Here is a 20,549-nt window from a genome sequence, read left to right on the forward strand (position 1 = left end):
TACAAGACGACTTAGACCAGATTTCTAGTTGATGTGATGAATGGCAGCTGGCTCTAAAAAAAAAAAAAAAATAAAAGTAAAAAAGAAACGTAAGTTAATGAGGATGAGTAGGAAGAAGAAACCTGTAATGTTCGACTACAGTTTTATTAGTATCCTGCTCGACACAGTCAAGTCGTTTAAATATCTGGGCGTGCGTTGCAAAACGATAAGAAGTGGAACGAACATGTGAGAACGGTGATAATGAAGGCGAGTGGTCGACTCAGGATTTATCGGGAGAATTTTAGGTTAGTGTGGTTCATCTGTGAGGGGGACCGCATATAGGACTCTTTGCTGAACACTGCTGGAGTGTTTGGAATCCGTACCAGGATTAAAGGATGAACATCGAATCAATTCAGAGGCGGGCTGCTAGATTTGTTACCGGTAGGTTCGAACAACACGTTAGCGTTACGGAGATGCTTTGGGAACTCAAGTGCGAATCGCTGGAGGCAGGGTGACGTGCTATGCGAGAAACGCTACTGGGATAGTTTAGAGAACCGGCATTTGAAACTGACTGCCGAAGGATTCTCCTGGCGCCAACGTAGATTGCGCTTAAGGACCACGAAGGTAGGATACCAAAATAGGAAGGCATAGAGACAGTCGTTCCTCCCTCGCTCTATTTGTGAGTGGAATAGTAAAGGAAATGACTGGCAGTGGTACAGGACACTCTCCTCCACGCACCGCATGGGTGCTCGCGCAGTATCTAACAAAAAAAAAAAACCTAGTTATCATAGTTTCCGTGCTTGCAGAAAAGTAATAGTGTATTACGGATAGGTCCGCCTTCTTGCAAGTACACCTGCCCAGATACTACAGTTACATACAGATAGACATCAACACCACTCATCCAAAAACACAATTCATCCTTGATACGTTAATCAGACAGACTGCCACAGAAAACAAGCTAAATTATAAAATAAAAACACAACTGACACAATACATACACAACGGTTTCACAACACAACACATCAGCAACAGCCACACCACAGAGAACAAGGCAAAGAAAAAAAAAACACAAACAAGAAGAAAACACGGCACAATCTGACATTTGACAACAAAATAACACATAGAACAGAAACACCATAAAGAAACAAGGTATAAATATGGGATATAAAGCAAACAAAACTCTGCATATAAGAAAGTTAGAGGCGGATCTGACACGAACCAAACTTTTTGATGTCATTTCTTGTGAAAAAACTTAATTTTAATATAAAATTTATGACCTCGAATTACGCCCTGAAATGAAGACGTCTTCCAATGTTGATATAAAATTTTGCTCATAGGATAATCTGTGCAATTGTCCCGCATGAACAGGACATGTAGTTCAGACGCAGGTGTTAATTACATTTATTTAACATTATGTGAAATGTAAGAGGCTAAACAGTTTACAAAAAGGCATGATCGTAGCTATGGGAACGATAGGATGGGCATTACGGTAAAGTACATGCGGGACGTGCGAAAACAATACCAACAAATTTAATATATCTCTGTATGAAGGTGAAAGTAATCGAAAACCAAACAGGTGCTCCAGTTACAGCAGTTAATTTAAGTAGATCTGGTCCACGTCAGAAGACACACAATGCATAATCATGCGTTGCTGACAAGGGAAACTACCCATCGCACCCTCTTCAGATTTAGTGATAAGAGGGCCCAGTGCACAGACCATCAAAAATTTAACACAGATGAAGCCTGAAAATAGGAACAAGGTGTACTGGACAGTAAAAAAAATGAAAAAGCAAAATAGAAACAGTGAACGGTCCAAGAACACGAAGTGCAAAGTACAGTAAACGGAGAACGCACTTGCGGCGTAGCCAGTTCGCCGTAGCGACGGTGCGGCGAGGTCATTGCTTTCCGTCCCGCCGGTCTAATGGCGTACGCGAGTTTGTTTACGTGCCGCTAGTGCGAGTCACTTGCTACTAGCTCACCGCAGTAACAAGGCGAACTCATATAGGAAGGACACTTTAAAGACTACGTTCCAAGCCGAATATCCAAGACCGCGAACATGTGGAGTAGAAAACTTCTTGCCTGATGAACTACGTCTAGACCCACAGGACATAACTGGTATTCACTTTTCTATCACGGCCAGTGTAGTCAATGTTGAGTCGATTAACGGAGAAGCGCTCACGACGGTGGTTACCGACGCTGCCGGCAAACCCCAGCTTAGACACTCAGTTGGACATATCGGCGCTGTTACCGTTGACAATGGAGGCCTAGGCATGGGGACCCTTCGGGTATTCGAGCTACCATTTGTGGTACCCGCTGAGTCCGCTGTCTCCGGTCTTATGCCGTACGGGACTGTCGTTGGCCACGTGGCTGACAAGGGAACCTCCCCATCGCACCCCCCTCAGATTTAGTTATAATTTGGCACAGTGGATAGGCCTTGAAAAACTGAACACAGATCAGTCGAGAAAACAGGAAGAAGTAGTGTGGAACTATGAAAAAATAAGCAAAATATACAAACTGAGTAGTCCTTGGACAACATAGGCAACCTCAAGCATGATCTGGGCACAGGACCGCCATGGTCTCGTGGTTAGCGTGAGCAGCTGCGGAGCGAGAGGGCGTTGGTTCAAGTTTACCCTCGAGCGAAAAGTTTACTTACTTTATTTTTGCAAAGTTATGATCTATCCATTCGTTCATTGACGTCTCTGTTCACTGTAATAAGTTTAGTGTCTGTGTTTTGCGACCGCACCGCAAAATCGTGCGTTTAGTTGACGAAAGGACGTGCCTCTCCAATGGGAACCGAAAATATTTGATCCAGGAAAACACGTCTGATATATTCTATACGACACTGGTGACGGCATGTGCGTCACATGACAGGAATATGTTGTCGACCCACCTAACTTGCACATTTGGCGAATGGGTAAAAAGATTCTTCTACCGTGCCCGATTTAGGTTTTCTTGTGGATGTGATAATCACACCCAAAAAAGTGATGAAAACATAAGAGTGTGTGACATAAACTGCAACAAATGAATGCAAGAGTTTCACAGTCGCACAGTTTTCTCTGTTCTCTGTCAAAACATATGTTTTTAACGTCTTCTAATTTTTCCGTGTGTAGACCTTCAATTCCTGCATATGTAGAAGCAAATCTGAATATGTCCTGGAATTTTGGACAGCGAAATTGATTATGTGTGAGTGCCTAAACTCTGATAATTGTCTGAAAATAACAATTTAAAATATTTGCTGTAGGTGAGACTTTTTTTTTTTTTTTTTTTTTTTATTGACAGTCCGTCGCGCTGACCACTTTTTTTTTTTTTTTTTTTTTTTTTTTTTTTTTTTTTTTTTTTTTACAGGCAACGGTGGGGGCGCGGGGGGCAAAGTGGGCAGGGGTCGAAACCTGAGGCCTGGCCACAGTGTCCCCCCCACCACCACCGAGCCTGTGGTGTTTAGGGAAATAGGAGACACAGGAATCAACAGTAGTGGAAGGCGTTGTTATTTATTTATTTGCATGTGTTTTTGTAAGATTCACTAATATCATGAAATTATGGGAACACATCGGCGAAAAAGAAAAGAAATAGAAATTCTGGTTAAAGAAAAAGAAAGGAAAAAGGAAAAGCAAAAAGAAATAAAATCCGCGCAATCTGCGACGCGCTCTCCCATCCGCGGAGGTCAGAAGTAGAATAGATCGAAGGCGGTTGAAACTCAGACACCGCCAGGGGAGGAGCCAGGCACCCCCCAACTCAGTGGAGGTCTAACAAAGACCGCTCGAAGATAGTTAGCAAATAATGTTCGGTATCGTGGCGAGTTTTCGAGAGCTGCATGGGCTGTTCGTAAATAGGTCCAAAAGTCGAGGCGGGATTTAGGTCCCTCATGAAAGAGATAAGCGACCGCCCATCCTTTGACCCACGTAATAGCATGACATTTGGCGGCGGGAAAATGTCGGTCCTCCGGGTATAGAAACATTCGAGGTTCGATTGTGTCGGGTGGCACCCGGAGATAGCAGGCAATGATTTGCTGCACGAAGCGCCATACATCTTGCGACGAGGCGCATGTCAGACGGTGTTCATCAGTGTCCAGTTGCTGGCAAAGGAGACAAAGAGGGGATTCTGACAAGCCAATGTTGTGCAGGCGCTGCTTCGTGGCAAATTTCCTGTTGACTATGTGATACCACAGTGCCCGGACGTTCGTAGGGAGGAAGGGCTGGTGGACGGTAGTCCACACTATGGGCCACTGGATGGACGGATGTTTGGTCTCCATCACATTCCGGGGAACACAGCGCAGCAACAGGCTGTAAAAATCCTTAGTCCTAGGTGGGCGTGTATCTGGGAGACTGGTATGTATGTAACTGTAGTCGACGAAAAAGGTCGAAGTATGGGACAAATAAGGCACGATATGGCCGACAGACACCGGTGGTGAGGTGGAAGCAGGTAGGAGGACTTCAAGCAGGCTGCGTGTTAGAGATGTACCCTGGCCCATCCACTGTTTTCTCATGGTACTCATGTACAAGGCTGCAGCTCGCATACGGACATTGACGAGCCCGACGCCACCATACCGTGAGGGCAGGGTAAGTGTCTCATAACGGACTTTAAACATCGAACCAGCCGTGAGATAATAGCCAAAAGCCGCCTGAAGGTTGCGCCCAATTGCAGTTGGCAGAGGGAGAACTTGCGCGATGTGAACCAATTTTGATGCCACATAAAGATTAATAAACTCAACCCGTTGAAGTGTGTCCTGGCGGCGCAAGAGGTTCTGGCGGACGTCGTTGCGGATGACGTGTAACAGGCGACGGAAATTCGTTGCCGCTGTGCGTGTTACCGTGGGGGTAAAGGTAATGCCCAAGTACCGGAAAGTCCGCACAAGCGGCAGGGGTGCAACTTCACCCTCCTGGAGGCCTCGTCCAATGTGCATTGCAGAAGATTTGGCGACATTCATGGCACTGCCAGCGACAGCACCATAACGGGTAATCAATTCGAGGACTTCCCGAATCTCCGAGCCGGAGCGAATGAGGAGGAGGAGGTCATCAGCATATGCCCGACAGCGAAAAGTGTGTTGGCGTAGGGTGAGGCCAGAGAGCTTGGTCGTCAAGCCACCAAGAAGGGGCTCAAGGGCAATGGCATACAGGAGGGTAGAGAGGGGACACCCCTGCCGTATCGAACGGCAGATAGGTACCGGCCCTGCTAAACGTCCATTGACTTGGACACGTGAACTGGCACTGGCGTAAAGACGCCGGATGACGTCGAGAAACGGAGGGGGGATGCCCATTCGGGCTGCCGCCGAAAACAGGAAACGATGACGCACTTTATCGAAGGCGCTGTCGAAGTCTATAGCCACAACCGCTGCCCGGAGTCTGCAGGCCGCCGCTATCGCAATTAAGTCGCGGCATTCCCCTGTGGCAGTCTGTATGTTAACCTGTCCGCCAGGCGTCGTTTGCTCTGGCGAGAGGATATGAGGGAGTGTAGTTCGGAGCCGCATTGCCAGTAAGCGCGCGAAAATCTTGTAATCGGCATTGAGTAGGGTGAGCGGTCTGTAACTCGTGACCATCGAACCTCGGGCTGGTTTGTGGACCGGTATAATGATGCCCTCAGCAAAGGCGGGTGGGATTGCTTGGTCAGATGTCATCAGTTCTTGGTACATAGTCGTCCACCGTGGTGCCATGAGGTCCCGAAAGGTACGGTAAAACTCAATCGGTAAGCCGTCAAAGCCGGGCGATCTGTTGACTGCACCCTTGGCGATGGCATGGTTGACTTCGTCTAGCGTGACCGGCACTGTCAAAGCATCCGCCTCCGTGTGGGGGAGGGTGCGCGTGACGTAATGCAAAATGGAGTCGTCTGCTGCAGTTCCAGCGTCTTCATCACTATAAGTACGACGGTAGTGCTCGACGAATGCGTGGACGATGTCATTCTGAGTGGTCACCTGCGTTCCATGAGGCGTGGTCAGAGTGCTGATGATCTGCCGACGACGCCTTCGTTTGTCGGACACTATATCATGCATGGACGGAATTTCTAAATCCGCGTGATCGTGGCGCCGCGTCCTTATCACGACCCCTTGCAGTTTCCGGCGTGCCAGCGCAATTATCTTCGCCTTAGTTCGTTGCCGTTCCAACTGGTTGTCCGGGGTTGGCGGTTGAGCATCCAGATCTCGGAGAATCGCGTAATAGAAGTCGACAGTGGTGCGATGCCAGTCGGCCATGTCCTTCCCGTATCTCATCAGTGTCCTCCGGATCGCCGGCTTGGCACAATCCAACCACCACGTCAATGTCGAGTGGTAGCGGGGAAGGCGTCGTTCGCAGGCTGTCCACGTTTCAGTGACTTGTTGGCGACACGCCAGGTCATGCAAGTGTGAGGTATTGAGTTTCCATGGCGCACGGCTGCGCCATACTGATTGCGGCGGAAGGAGGACCGTACAGATGTAAGCGCAATGGTCGGAAAACGCCAGCGGCCATCGTTCGGCGCCCCGTATCGCAGATCTAAGAGTTTGTGAGACATATATCCTGTCTAGTCGACTTGCGGAATGACTGGTAAGAAAGGTATGGCCAGAAAGGTCGCCGTGTTGAACTTCCCAGGTATCGTAAAGCAGGAGGTCTCGCACCACTATACGTAGCTCCTGGCATGTAGTATAGTGGGGAATCTGATCTTTAGGATGCAGAACGCAGTTAAAATCACCTCCTAGTAGGCAATGGTCATACCGTCCTAAAAACAGGGGAGCGATTTCCTCGGTATAAAACTGGGCTCTTTCATGCCGTCGGTCGGTGCCTGAGGGAGCGTAGACATTAATGATGCGTGTCCCCATGGCAGTGAGTGCCATGCCCCGAGCTGATGGAAGGAAGGCGACATCGGTCACAGAAATCCCGTGGCGGACGTAGATGGCCACCCCGCGGCCCATAGGATCACTCGCGGAGGCGTGGGCGGTATAGCCATTGATATCCGGGAGACTAGCCATGTGAACTTCCTGCAGAAGGGCGAAATCAATATCCGAAGCCCAGAACATCTCCTGCATAAGGCGGATTTTCACCCTGGAACGGATGTTGTTGGTGTTGATGGTTGCTATCCGGTAGGCCTGGTGTCGGATTGCTGGAGGCTGGTCCACTCCGCTGTCCGCGCAAGGGTGTGGGCGTCGCAGCGGAACATTATCCCGCTGGCCCGCAGGGGAGTCTGGGGAGAGTATGATTAGTGGTGAGGCCGTGACGGCGCAGGGTCCCGTAACGGGTCCTGCTCCTCGACCTCCTCCTCGTGCCACGCCGTGGAAGCGGAAACTGGTGTATCGTCCATTTTGCCTGCAGAAGATGTTGTAATTGTGCGTGGTGTAGTATCGCCTGTGTTACGTTCAGGATTTAGTTCAGCGTCAGCACGGGGCGCAGGCACACCGATAGATGTTTCCGCGCTCATAACGTCTTCGTCAGCAGTAGCGGGTTCTGAGGCCTCGTGCTGGTCGATGGTTACGTCCTCCTCGACTTGTAACGTCTCCTCTTGGCCGGAAACGGTGCGACGTCTTCGCTTGCGACGTTTCGGGGAACGTTGTTTCCTTGTGCGACCCTCCGTGTCAGACGACGCAAGGGAGTCGCGTCGTTCTGGCAGAAAGGCCGCTGTAGGAACGATGAGCGAGTCGATCTCCATCGTGTTTTCGAGGCCAGGGTCAGCGTCTGGTTGCGCCGGCATTTTCGGAGCGGCGTCGATGGCCGGCCGAGGCGGCGGGTCGTCCGAGGCGCTCTCCGTCGGTGTCGGGTCGGGCTCGTTGGTGGCGTCGTTTGTGGTGACCGGGCGACGTTGCAAAGCGGTAGGAGAAGCTAGAGCAGCGGCATAGGTCACCGGTAGCACCGTAGGTTGCGACGTGGGTGGTTCTTCGGCAGCTGGAAGTTGCGTAATACGCCGTTGTAGGCATTCGGATCTAAGGTGGCCTTCTTTACCGCACCCGGAACAGGTCCGAGGCTGGCCGTCGTATATAATTATTGCACGGCATCCGCCAATCTGTAAATAGGACGGGACGTGGCTTCGGAGATCTATGGTGACCTGTCGGACCCCGTTTAGGACAGGATACGTCCGAAACTGTGTCCACTTCTCCGCAGTGTGGCCATGGACTGTGCCGTATGGGCGTAGTGCCGCGACGACTTCCTCAGCAGGAAGTTCGAATGGCAGTTCGAAAATGCGTATCGTTCGCATACCTAAGCCTGCGTGGTCGACGGTTACCTCCCCCACATTGCCATCAGCGTGACAGAAGCGGAGCCCCTGTTTGGTCTCACGTAGTATGCGTTCGCACGCCGCGTCGTTAATGATTTTCACATAGACCGTGCTGCTCACGATGGACAAATGTATGCCGATAATATCGGTCGCCGGGATCTTCACTTCCTCTCGCAGAAAACGCTCCACATCGAGTGCTTTGGGTCGGGCATAATCTTTGCAGAAAGTAAATCGGAGTGTTGATTTACGGTAACGGTTCGCCATGGATCGTACAAGGTAAGCCGGCACTTAAGCAACGGCCGTCCGAAAGTAAACAAGGCGAGCTCGCGCGCCGCACGAAGTCAACACGTACGCGTCCGCTCTGTTGCCCTGCCGAAGGCAGACTGACTTGAACCAAGGACCTCGTGTTCCACAGCTGCTCACGCTAACCACGGGACCACGGTGCTCCTGACGCCACAGCATCCTTGATGTTGCCTACGTTGCCCATGGACAACTAAGTTTGTATATTTTGCTTATTTTTTCGTAGTTCCACACAACTTCTTCCTGTTTTCTCGATTGATCTGTGTTCAGTTTTTCAAGGCTTATCCACTTTGCCAAATTATAACTAAATCTGACGGGGGTGCGATGGGGAGGTTCCCTTGTGAGAAGTGACAGACTTTTACAACGTATCCCGTAAAACAGGTCAAAATCGATCTGACGAAGCATGTTGCTTCATACTTAAACATTGCCGGTTGTGCATTTATCATGTACGATGGACAAGTGCGCATATGCTCCGGATGTGGACAGGAGGGTAATGTTCGCTCTGATGTTTGCAGCGACGTATCAACCAGATTCCATCAGGAGAAGAGATACAACATGTTCCTCTATGATTCTATCAATTATGTATGCACAGGTGAAGGCATCTACGACGTCTGGTGCACAAGCGGTGGCACTTGCGACGTCGGGCGGTGGGGATCGGAATAGATTACCAACGCAGACAGACGGACACGTTATTGATGGGGCACATACCGTCCGCTCTATACAGACGGAGTCGCCAGAAAAACCCGAACAGCAACTGCCACCGCACACGGTGCGGATGAATGTTGATGCAAGAATCGTGCCAACCCAAGCTTTCCTGTCCGAAGGCGCAGAGCAATCGGTTCTACATTCACCTTCTGACACAGCGACGCACGTCTGGAAGAAGCTTTCGCCCCGCAAGCACAAGAAACGCCGACGGAAGCCGTCTGACAACTATCTCTTGCAAACAGATACGATCGCACTGATTTCGACAGGGTCGTGGATGCCCCTGCTCCGGAGGCGTCGACCGACACTGCTGAGACGATGGACTTTTCTCATCCTGGACACCCGTTCGGAGATGGGGGAGGCGATGGAAGACCCTCGCAGCTGCGGTGAATCACAATAAGGGCCTCTTTGGTAGTCGATGAACCACGCCGACAGCATCTCTGCAGTAAGTCTCGGGTGGACGACTTGGTGGACACACCAGTTACAGAGAGGGGGAGCTACACAATACTCCCCATCTCCTGCGGACATCATGATAGTAGAAAGGAGAGAGTGGCGTGGGGATGACCAAACCTGTCGCCACTGCGTACACCGCTGACTGCCGCTGCCTTCGAGGGCGAACGACAGTCATATCGATTCGAGACGATTAACGTCAATACCATCCGATCGTGCGAGAAGCTTCCATTGTTAAGCGACAAACTTAGCTAAAGCGGCCGACATTAACGTGGCCTTATTGCGGGAGGTATGCGTTCTTGGCTTCCAGAACACCTCTGGATACACGACATGCGTATCACTCGCGTCGGATACGGGCCGTGGCGTCGCAATACTTACCAAATAAGGGTTAATTGCCACCAATATACGTTACCTACCGAATTCCAAAGGCATGGCGCATACGGTGTTTATCCACCGTCGGTACCAGCAAGATGCATGAACGTCCGCTATTCTTTACTGAGGAATTGACACTATTGTGCCAAGGCACGACATATGATACGGTGATCGGGTGCGATTTTAATTGTACACCATCTCACAAGGACCAAGTTCCTCAACATTCACCGTGCCAAGCACTTGGCGCTGTCATTCGCGAGCTCGGTTTGGTAGACGCCTGGGACATCATCTGTGCTGATATGGTTTCACACACTTCACGAAACATTCGCCTAGCACAATTGACAGCATATAGGCCTGGCCAGACAGGATCCGGCCTGTCGCTGCGACGGACGGCGCAGCGGTGGGCCGGACCCGTCAGCGGCCAGGGACGCCACACAGGCAACGGCCGGCCGCAGCGACTCTTGATGCGTCAGCTGTTACACTGTGGAAGGGGCCGAACCCCATTATTAAGCTTGCTTGCGTAGCGCGATTGTCTTGCGTTAAAAGATTTGGAATCTTCACGCGGGACACGTTATCTTTATGCGAGTTCTATCTCTCTCTCTCTCTCTCTTTTTTTTTTTTTTTTTCTATATTGCAGAAACGAGAAGCTTGCACTAGCGATACGAAATGGCACCAAGAAGAGGAGATGTTGGGTGTACGACATTGATAGCATGAGACAAAGCTTAGGAGAATACCATCGTCTGTGTATTGTGAAACACGTATGTTGTGCGGCAGCGATGCTGAGACATTGTAGAATCTCTGACCAGAGCAGTTGCGCTCGACTCGCAGTAGCGAGCAGTCAGTCAGTCAGTCTGCAGTAGTCAGTCCTCAGTAGTGCTAGGAGTATGTGAGTAGTAGTAGCGGAGAGCAGTCGGCGGGCGTCGGCACAGCAATGGTCGAGATTCAGGATGAGGTATAATTTTATTTAAATAAATAATCATGCAGCTTTGCGCTCATCAGATAATGTACGAACACTCATTGTAATTTAACTTTCAAAAATCGCCCCCAATTATAATTTTGATTTAAAACCAATTTTAGAGACAATCATTCAAATTTCCTTCCATTTCCTTTTAACAAAGATTTTTTTAAAAGGTACTTCCAATGCTTTTCATGCAAGTGCCAGAGAACAATAAGAGCAGAATTTTGACATGCAGTTTCACTAAGGTAAGAAATTTATTCTCGTTTCGCACAGGGCAAACACCGACTTTTCGGTTGAATTGAGTTTAGGTTATCATTACAGTTTCATTATCATGCGATTAGCGTTCATTATTTAATGGGAACTTGTACTTGAGTCAGATAGCGAGCTTTTATTTAATTGTCATTATCATTAATATTTTGTGGGAAGCTTACACTTAGCTTTGGGTCCATTTCCTAATAAATATAAAATCTTTTAAATTTTCCGTGGGGAGGTTACACTTGGCGACACCCGGTCCAGGATCGTATTTCGTGAGAATCTTTTGAAAAACAGTCAGATATCTGCTCTTATTTGCTTAAATATAATTATAATTTGGCGCAACGCTTTTACTAATTTGTGACTTTCTTTCTACAGGTCAACGGCAATTCGTTGCTCTGTTGTATTGGTGTGTTGTTTTTCCATTGTGCTTATTTGTTTTGTGATTAATTGTGACTATTGTAAAAATGCCGCGAAAGACTGTGAATAGTGTATCGCGAGGTATTATAAATGAAACTGCCGGCTTAAATAACTTTACCGATAGTAATTCTGACACGCAGTGTAATGGTGACAATCCTGAGTTCACCGATAATCAGTGTGTTCCAACCTCTAATGATGTAGACCTTAATGATGAACAAACGAACTCGATTGTGTCTTCTGTTGATTTGACGACAATCGATGACGCGGGGCGCCCTATTGTAATGAGCGCTGCCCAGCTTAACACAACCGGTTTGGAAAATTCAAGTAGCGTACAGACAAATTTGTCTAATGAAAATGAACAGGATACACAAAGTACGACGGATTTATGTAACTCCGAAATAATGTCTGACAGTGTACATCCGACTGACAAACCTTTTTGTGAATCTCAGAATAACCAAATGGTTACGGAAAGCGAGACAATTCCAGATTCACCATTAAACAGCACAGAGAATAGAAATGCTAATTTTGTGCCGGATCCAATTAGGGCATTATTGCTACAAATTCTTGAATCAAACAAACAACAGAGTGAACAGGCCAGACAACAGAATCAAAAATTAGACAACCTTAATGAAGATAACAAACAGTTCAAAGAAGATTTCAGACAACTTAGAGAACAGAACAAACAAGATAACGAAAATCTTAAACAACACTTAAATGAAAAATTAGACAACAATTCCAGACAGCTAAGTGAACAAATTAGAGCCGTTGCCGCGCAGTGCCATGACACTAAGGAACAGTTACGCGAGGAAATTGAGGCTTGTTCAAGAAAAAGTAGCGAAGAAATTAAGTCTGTTGCTCAGGAATTAAGGGAACTGCAAACAGCGACAACCGAAACACTTAGAGCGGAAATTAGCGGAGTCGCTAAACAATGCTCTGAAAAGGCTACACAATTACGCGACGAATTTAAAGCAATGACAACAGAACTTTCGCGCACAATGGATGAAAAGATTGACGCGAAATTCGAACAACAGAACACACAGATTAACGAACGTCTTAGTCTTCACATACAGAACAGTGATACGCGTTTCCGCAAATTTATTGATGATCAAAATAAAGTCAAACGTCAAGTCATGGAAACAATCACTGCACAGAGACAAGAAGACAAACGTAAGATGTTTGCGAAAGCAAAAACATACGTAGACAACAATATTGCTACAATGTCCGATAAAATTAATACCATCGAACAGTTGAACGCGGAATTACGCGATGAAATTTCTGATCTTAAATCAAAAACAGATACGCATACAGCAGATATTCAGACAGTGACAGACAGATTTGAAGAATTAGAAATAACACAGGATTCCGATGTCGTCAAAGCTGACGTTAAAAAACTGAACGAAATTACACGTAAGTTGCAAAAACAGATTAATGCGTCCGATTCTAAAAACGATGATCAGGCAAAAATACTGACTGAAAAATATGATGAATTGGCCAGTCGTATTGATGCTATTGAGAGTACTAATGACAGCAAATCAGACGACATTTCACCGGTTTCATTTAGTCAAACAACTGAATTTCAAAATTTACAGCAATCAATTAATGAAATCGATTCGTCTAATAACACGTTGCGTAGAAAACTGTCAAGTTTACAGCAGGAAGTAACAGAGATGAAAAATATTTCGGTTAATAACGCATCACAGCAGACGCCACTTTGCGAACATTTGTCAGATTCGCGCAACGCGTGCAATTTGGGTAATCTACAAAGAGCACCCGACTTTGATTCCGAACAATCACAGTTCAACAGATTCTCTTACAACCATGAACCTGTTCCGTCACACAGAGACGATAATTTCTATTACAAACATTTCCTGTCAGTGAGAAAGTTTAAAGTGTTTAAAAACGACAGAACACAGATTCACCCGCTAGATTGGATACAACAATTTAGCTTTGCTTTTCCACCGACATTGCCTATAACACAAAAGCTGAAATTTATTTGTAGCGCGTAATAGACCTCAGGGGATTCATTACGCTTTAATGAATATGTGCCGTAGCGAGCATAGGGCCCCGAGCTGTAGTAGTGCTGTTTCATCTTTAGTTTTCTGCACTGCTGCCTTCTCTTCTACTATCCTTTATATCTATCAAAACAGCTCTTTAACTATTGCTCTACCTAGGATTAAGAAACGTGTTATAAAAAAACCCGATAAGACAAAATTTTACCGAATGTGACAATTTTCAGTAGGCACTCCCGTAATGACAACTAACAACGTAATTTTAATAACAGATAAAATAGTAATCATCAGTATGTGTAAAATTAGCAGTAACAGCAACCACATTTTTGGTAACAATAGATGTTTTTCACTGTAACAGCATGAAAGTTAGCCGCTTAGCATACCTAACCAACAATGCAGTCTACAAGGTCAACCAAGCTTTAATGTTTCGCCGCGTGCACGTATAGTCCCAGCTACAACAAATTGTAACTCACGGCAGCAAAGAAACAACTACGTATAGAAACACACTATTCCAATTCGTATCGCAAATGCACCGTATAGAAATGACTATCATGACAAACGTAAAAATAATGAGCTTAATTTTCAGCGTACATTTCATTACAGTCGATCTTTTCAGCAGCAAGAATGTCAGCAACGAGATATAATCATGAATGAAACAGACAATAGGTGTCATCTATAGCATAACACGTCAGGAAGAAATAATAGTACAGTTTAAATAGTCAAAATACCACAGCATCGTCCCGTAAATAACAGCACGTACGACAGAATTTAACCAGACACAGTACAGGTAGCCTATTCCAGTAACGTAAGCAATACTTATTGACACGCAGAATTTTGTTCACGAGAATGTTATTTGAAATATGCTTTATTGAATGCACCACTTTTATCGCACCCAGACCTTACTAGAAATTTTTCTATTGCCACCGACAGTTCCAACACAGCTTTAGGCGTACACATTTTTCAGGAAATTGAAGAACATGGCTCAATAGTAATTAAAAACATCGCATTTGCAAGCCGCATTTTGTCACCTGCTGAACGAAATTATTCCGTTACTGAACTAGAAACATTATGTGTTGTATGGGCTTTTACGAGATTTCGGCACTTTCTTTATGGCAGACATACCACCGTTTACACAGATCACAGAGCTATACAATTTTTACTTTCAGCTAAATTTACTCACGATAGATTAAGCAGATGGAAACTTTATTTACAGGAATTTGATTTTACGATTGTTCACATTCCCGGTACACAAAATGTAATAGCAGACGCATTATCGCGTTCTCTCAGCAACAATCAGCAAGACGTAGCAACCAACTTCTGCAAAGCAAATTTCAGCGTCATGTACATTCAGCAAGTTGCATTTGAAAATTTTATCTCATCGTCATTACAGGACATAGCACGAGAGCAAAGCAAAGACAATGTGTGGAAAGAAATTAAACACCTTTGGCAAGATAAGAATAATGTTACGATTAGGAACCACTACACTGTACGCAATGACATTCTGTTTCGCCGCACTCATCCAGACAGCAGCAATTGGTTATTATGCATTCCGGACGAACTTGTTAACAAATTAATCTGGTACACTCATTTAAGTTATGCACATTACGGAGCCAGAAAATGTTTTCTTATACTGAGACAGAACTGTTATTTTTCAAACATGGAAAAACGTATACGACGAGTTTTAGCGTCATGCAAAATTTGCCAGAAAGCTAAGTCTGACACCACTTCACACATTCCTCCATTATATCCCATTGTACCTGTTAAATTAAGACATATGGCCGCAGTAGACATTTTTGGTCCAATTCCGAGAACTAATAGAGGTTTTTGCTACATCTTTGTCGCTGTTGAACTCACTTCAAAATTTGTTACCTTCACTCCGTTACGCAAAGCTACTGCTAAAACTGTTTCGAAAGCATTTGTAAAGCATTTCTTATTTCATGTAGGGCATGTGATGAAAGTAATTTCTGACAATGGATCACAATTTCGTTCTGTCATATGGACACGCATGTTACGAGCTAGAAACATTTCTCCGATTTATATATCCAAGTACCACGCCTCTTCGAACCCTTGTGAACGACTAATGAAAGAAATTGGTAAACTGTGTAGAATATACTGCCACAAAAGACATGTTAATTGGGACACACACATACACTCATTCCAAGATGTAATTAATTCCATTCCAAACGAATCCACTATGCTATCTCCGTCTGTTATACTGAAAAACGTTGAACCACCAAACAAAATCAAAGAGTTAGTAAATTTTCCTACATCTCGTCGATTACGACACCACGAAATAATTGACATTGCGCTGAACAACATCAAACGTGCCGCAGAGCGCCGGAGAAGACAGCAAAAACAGGTTTGTAGACACCGAGATTTTCACGTTGGACAGAAGATATTAGTACGTACACACTATTTATCCAGCAAATTAAAAGGTAAGTGCAGTAAATTTGAACTTCTATACGCAGGTCCATATCGGATTCGCAGCATTCCTCACCCCAATGTTGTACACGTCGAAACTCTGAGAACTAGAAAATCGAAAGGCAACCATCATGTGTCAAACATTAAACCCTTTATCGAATGAAACCACTTTACGATGTAACATGCTATGAGGCCGTTTACACATTTTATGACCACTTATGCAATTATATTCACATGACTAATTACTGATGATTATCGTATTTTTCTTGGCAAGTGCCCGGCAAGGTAAGGTTAGCAGGTCGCTCTTCTTGTCGTTACACATCAGACCGTGCATATTTTTCAGATGAACTTACACATTTTATGACCACTTATGCAATTATATTGACTACCTATTGATGATTATCGTATTTTTTCTTGGCAAGTGCCCGGCAAGGTAAGGTTAGCAGGTCGCTCTTCTTGTCGTTACACACTAGACCGTGCATTTTTTTCAGATGAACTTACGCATTTTATGAATAATTATGCAATTCTCTATAATGACGCATTAATTTTATCAAATTCTCTCTCCATTGAAGTCTTTAATTATCGCATCTATTAACTACACTACATATAAGCTGAACACAACGAATGTCACATTTTGTCTTTCTTATGTATGTACGATTGTTTTCATGTTTTGTTTGTATGCACTGTGAACTAGTTAAGGTATAACACACACCATTTGACTTTGACATTTTGCCTTGTGATATCTCAACATCGTGACTGTTTTACATTTTCCTTTTTTGCTGCTGCATTACGATATTCTCTGTACACTTTTTGCCTTTAAACACTGTCTGTGCTTTGAGATATTACGTTTTCTGTCATGTTATGTTGTATGCTTAATTGAGTCACCATTAACCAGGCACTATTTAATGGGTATATGATTTAAATGCAAGACATTAATCTTTGTTCATCAATTTCAGAAAGAAATGATGCGTTAAGGAAATAAATTAAACAGAAGTGGGAATTTCACCTATGGAATAAACGAAAGAAGATGCAATAAGCTAATGAGGACGAGTAAATGGATCAGAATTAACAAGCATTAACCAGAATATATTATACACATCGCAGAATAGCAGTCTTAACTAATTTTTCTTTCAGAATACAAAGCGATTGATGCAAGCTGTCAGACAGAACTACACATTTTAGTTTTAAGTGATGAAATATGCTAGGGATTAGGAATAGTTGTGTGATGAATAATGAAATGATTTTTGCAGATGATAATGAATGCTGATAATGAACAATGATGAAGAATATGGTACTATGAATAATGAAGTTTTTGTTTACAGGTGATGATAATGATGGAGTTATGATGATATGAATAATGAAGTTTTTCTTTACAGATGAGGATAATGTTGAAGTTATGTATTTATGCTATGTAGTTATTTAAGTATTTGTTGCAGTTTACTTTGACAGCAGGTGTTATATTGCGTAGTAGGATGACTGAAGGTTTTGGAAAGGACAGCTATGGAACACATTTTTTATACACATTTCACTACCTGTTAATTCGAAGTTCACTACTTTTCAGCATAGTCTGCGTTTCTTCTTTCAGCTCAATAATCCATTTTGTATTTTTCTTTCAGGAGAAGCTTTTTATGATAGTTACTAAACTTGTTACTTATTATACCTGTTCTAGTACTTGCATTTTTCTTACCCACTTGTGTCTATCATTTATAAATGTGATAACCTTGCTACAGCTGACTCATGACGAATGACGTTACACAATCTTTTCATTTATAGGAACAACCTAGAAGCAATTTTTTCTCTTATTTCTTCTTGCTTTCCCTTATAATTACCCAAAGCAATGCATTGCTAGCAAAAAAAAAAAAAAACAAAATGTATTAACAGTCCCAGATAATGTCACTAGTTTATGATAATTCTGAATAACACTGATCAGCTCTGAATAGTATGTCACTTGAATAATGACTTCTTAATGATACCAAAACATAATTGCCACTATCTATTGTAATGAGAGTACTTATTATGCCCATGCTTATTAATGCTACTAATGTTTTGTACTATTCAATACTTGCTGGCCACTGAGTGCCCATAATTAATGTAATTACTTATTATGCCCATGATTATTAAGGCTATGACTGTAATTAACTGATTTTTCTAATAATGATTTCTTAATGATATGAAGAATACTGAATGATGAATAATGTTTTATACTATTCAATACTTGCTGGCCACTGAGTGCCCATAATTAATGTAACTTATAATGCCCATGCTTATTAATGCTATGACTGTAATTAACTGATTTTTCTAATAATGATTTCTTAATGATATGAAGAATACTGAATGATGAATAATGTTTTATACTATTCAATACTTGCTGGCCACTGAGTGCCCATAATTAATGTAACTTATAATGCCCATGATTATTAAGGCTATGACTGTAATTAACTGATTTGTTAATGATATGACGAATACTGAATGATGAATAATGTTTTATACTATTCAATACTTGCTGGCCACTGAGTGCCCATAATTAATGTAACTTAACGTTTTGTTAGTGTTTTCAATGATGACTTCCCATATTAATACTGAATGATGATAAATATTTTGTACTAATCGAAAGTTGCTAGGCCACTGAGTGTTAATAGTTACTTGTAAATATGTCATTTGAATGAGGAAAAATGTTTTGTAATACTCAATACTTGATGGCGATTGATTACCACTCTTGTCTGTAAATTAATTAATGAACATTTTTCTGTAATACTACATTCATGGTACAGAAATGTTCAATGACTAGAGTATGGATACCGCAAACTACTTATGTAATCACTAATCAAGACTTGTGTGTTAGTTAATGTCCTTCACCTTCTGACCTAACTACCTGAATTACTGTAATATCCATTTGTCATATACATCCTCCTAATCATGGAGCACTATATTTGGTTTTGCACTAATTCTACGTTGGTGTGCCTCTTAAGAGCGTGGTGTTGACACGATATGCTGTCCACCACCGTAACCGATGAAGACGTTATTCTGGTCCCACTGTTTGGTGTACCTGATGTACTGCCAAATGATAGCATGGAATACTACTACGACGTTTCAGTGTCTTGCTACGCTGATAAATACTTCTGGGAACGGACATGCAGATTGTATCACTTAGTATTGTGATTCTGTGGAAAGATATGGACTTTCAGTGCAGCTATGTGCAAACTAAAGTGCTACAACCATGATGCAATCCTTCCTTTCCTATCCTAATAGTGAAAATCATTTTTTACTAACATCATTTATGTTCATGGCATATACATTTTTTCTCGATTTGTTGAACTCTAGTGCGAGTACACTTGTGTCACTTGTCGACATGATTTTTGCCATTTGTTGTCAAAATACTAAAGACATTTTCGATTTGTTTTGAAGTGCAGTATGTGTGCACTCTTGTCATCTATATTGTATATACTTTTTGTGATTTGATGATTTTTTCTACTCTTGCGTTTATTTGTTATAAAAATGTTCAAAAGTTTTCAGTGCATGTGCACTTATGTGAATATGTTTTCAACTGAACTATAGTGCCTGTGCACTCTTCTCAATTTTCGATATGATTTGTGTTCATTCTGTATACCTTTTATGATTTATGTCATTTGTTACTCTTGTATATACATTTCGTCTTTTACTGATATGTTCTCCACTGCAGTGCATGTGCACTCATGACACTTGTCAACATGATTTTTTTTTTTTTTTTTTTTTGCCTGTTATGAAACTGCTAAAGAATTTTTCAGTGTGTGTACACTTTGTTATCTGTCAAATAATTTGTATATACATTTTTCCTGATTTGTTTTGTACTTATATTTTGTCTTGTCTGTAATGTTTTGTAATCGGTGCATGCGCACAACATTTAATTCATGTGATACATCTAAATATTTTGTTAATTAAAGGAAAAATTTGTTACGATGGCAAGTCCAAATGACTCACCATCGCTGCCAAATTTTTGCCCCCCCAGTGGAGGGTTATGAAACACGTATGTTGTGCGGCAGCGATGCTGAGACATTGTAGAATCTCTGACCAGAGCAGTTGCGCTCGACTCGCAGTAGCGAGCAGTCAGTCAGTCAGTCTGCAGTAGTCAGTCCTCAGTAGTGCTAGGAGTATGTGAGTAGTAGTAGCGGAGAGCAGTCGGCGGGCGTCGGCACAGCAATGGTCGAGATTCAGGATGAGGTATAATTTTATTTAAATAAATAATCATGCAGCTTTGCGCTCATCAGATAATGTACGAACACTCATTGTAATTTAACTTTCAAAAATCGCCCCCAATTATAATTTTGATTTAAAACCAATTTTAGAGACAATCATTCAAATTTCCTTCCATTTCCTTTTAACAAAGATTTTTTTAAAAGGTACTTCCAATGCTTTTCATGCAAGTGCCAGAGAACAATAAGAGCAGAATTTTGACATGCAGTTTCACTAAGGTAAGAAATTTATTCTCGTTTCGCACAGGGCAAACACCGACTTTTCGGTTGAATTGAGTTTAGGTTATCATT

Source organism: Schistocerca nitens, chromosome 1 (genome assembly GCF_023898315.1).
Source record: "Schistocerca nitens isolate TAMUIC-IGC-003100 chromosome 1, iqSchNite1.1, whole genome shotgun sequence".
Taxonomy (NCBI): domain Eukaryota; kingdom Metazoa; phylum Arthropoda; class Insecta; order Orthoptera; family Acrididae; genus Schistocerca; species Schistocerca nitens.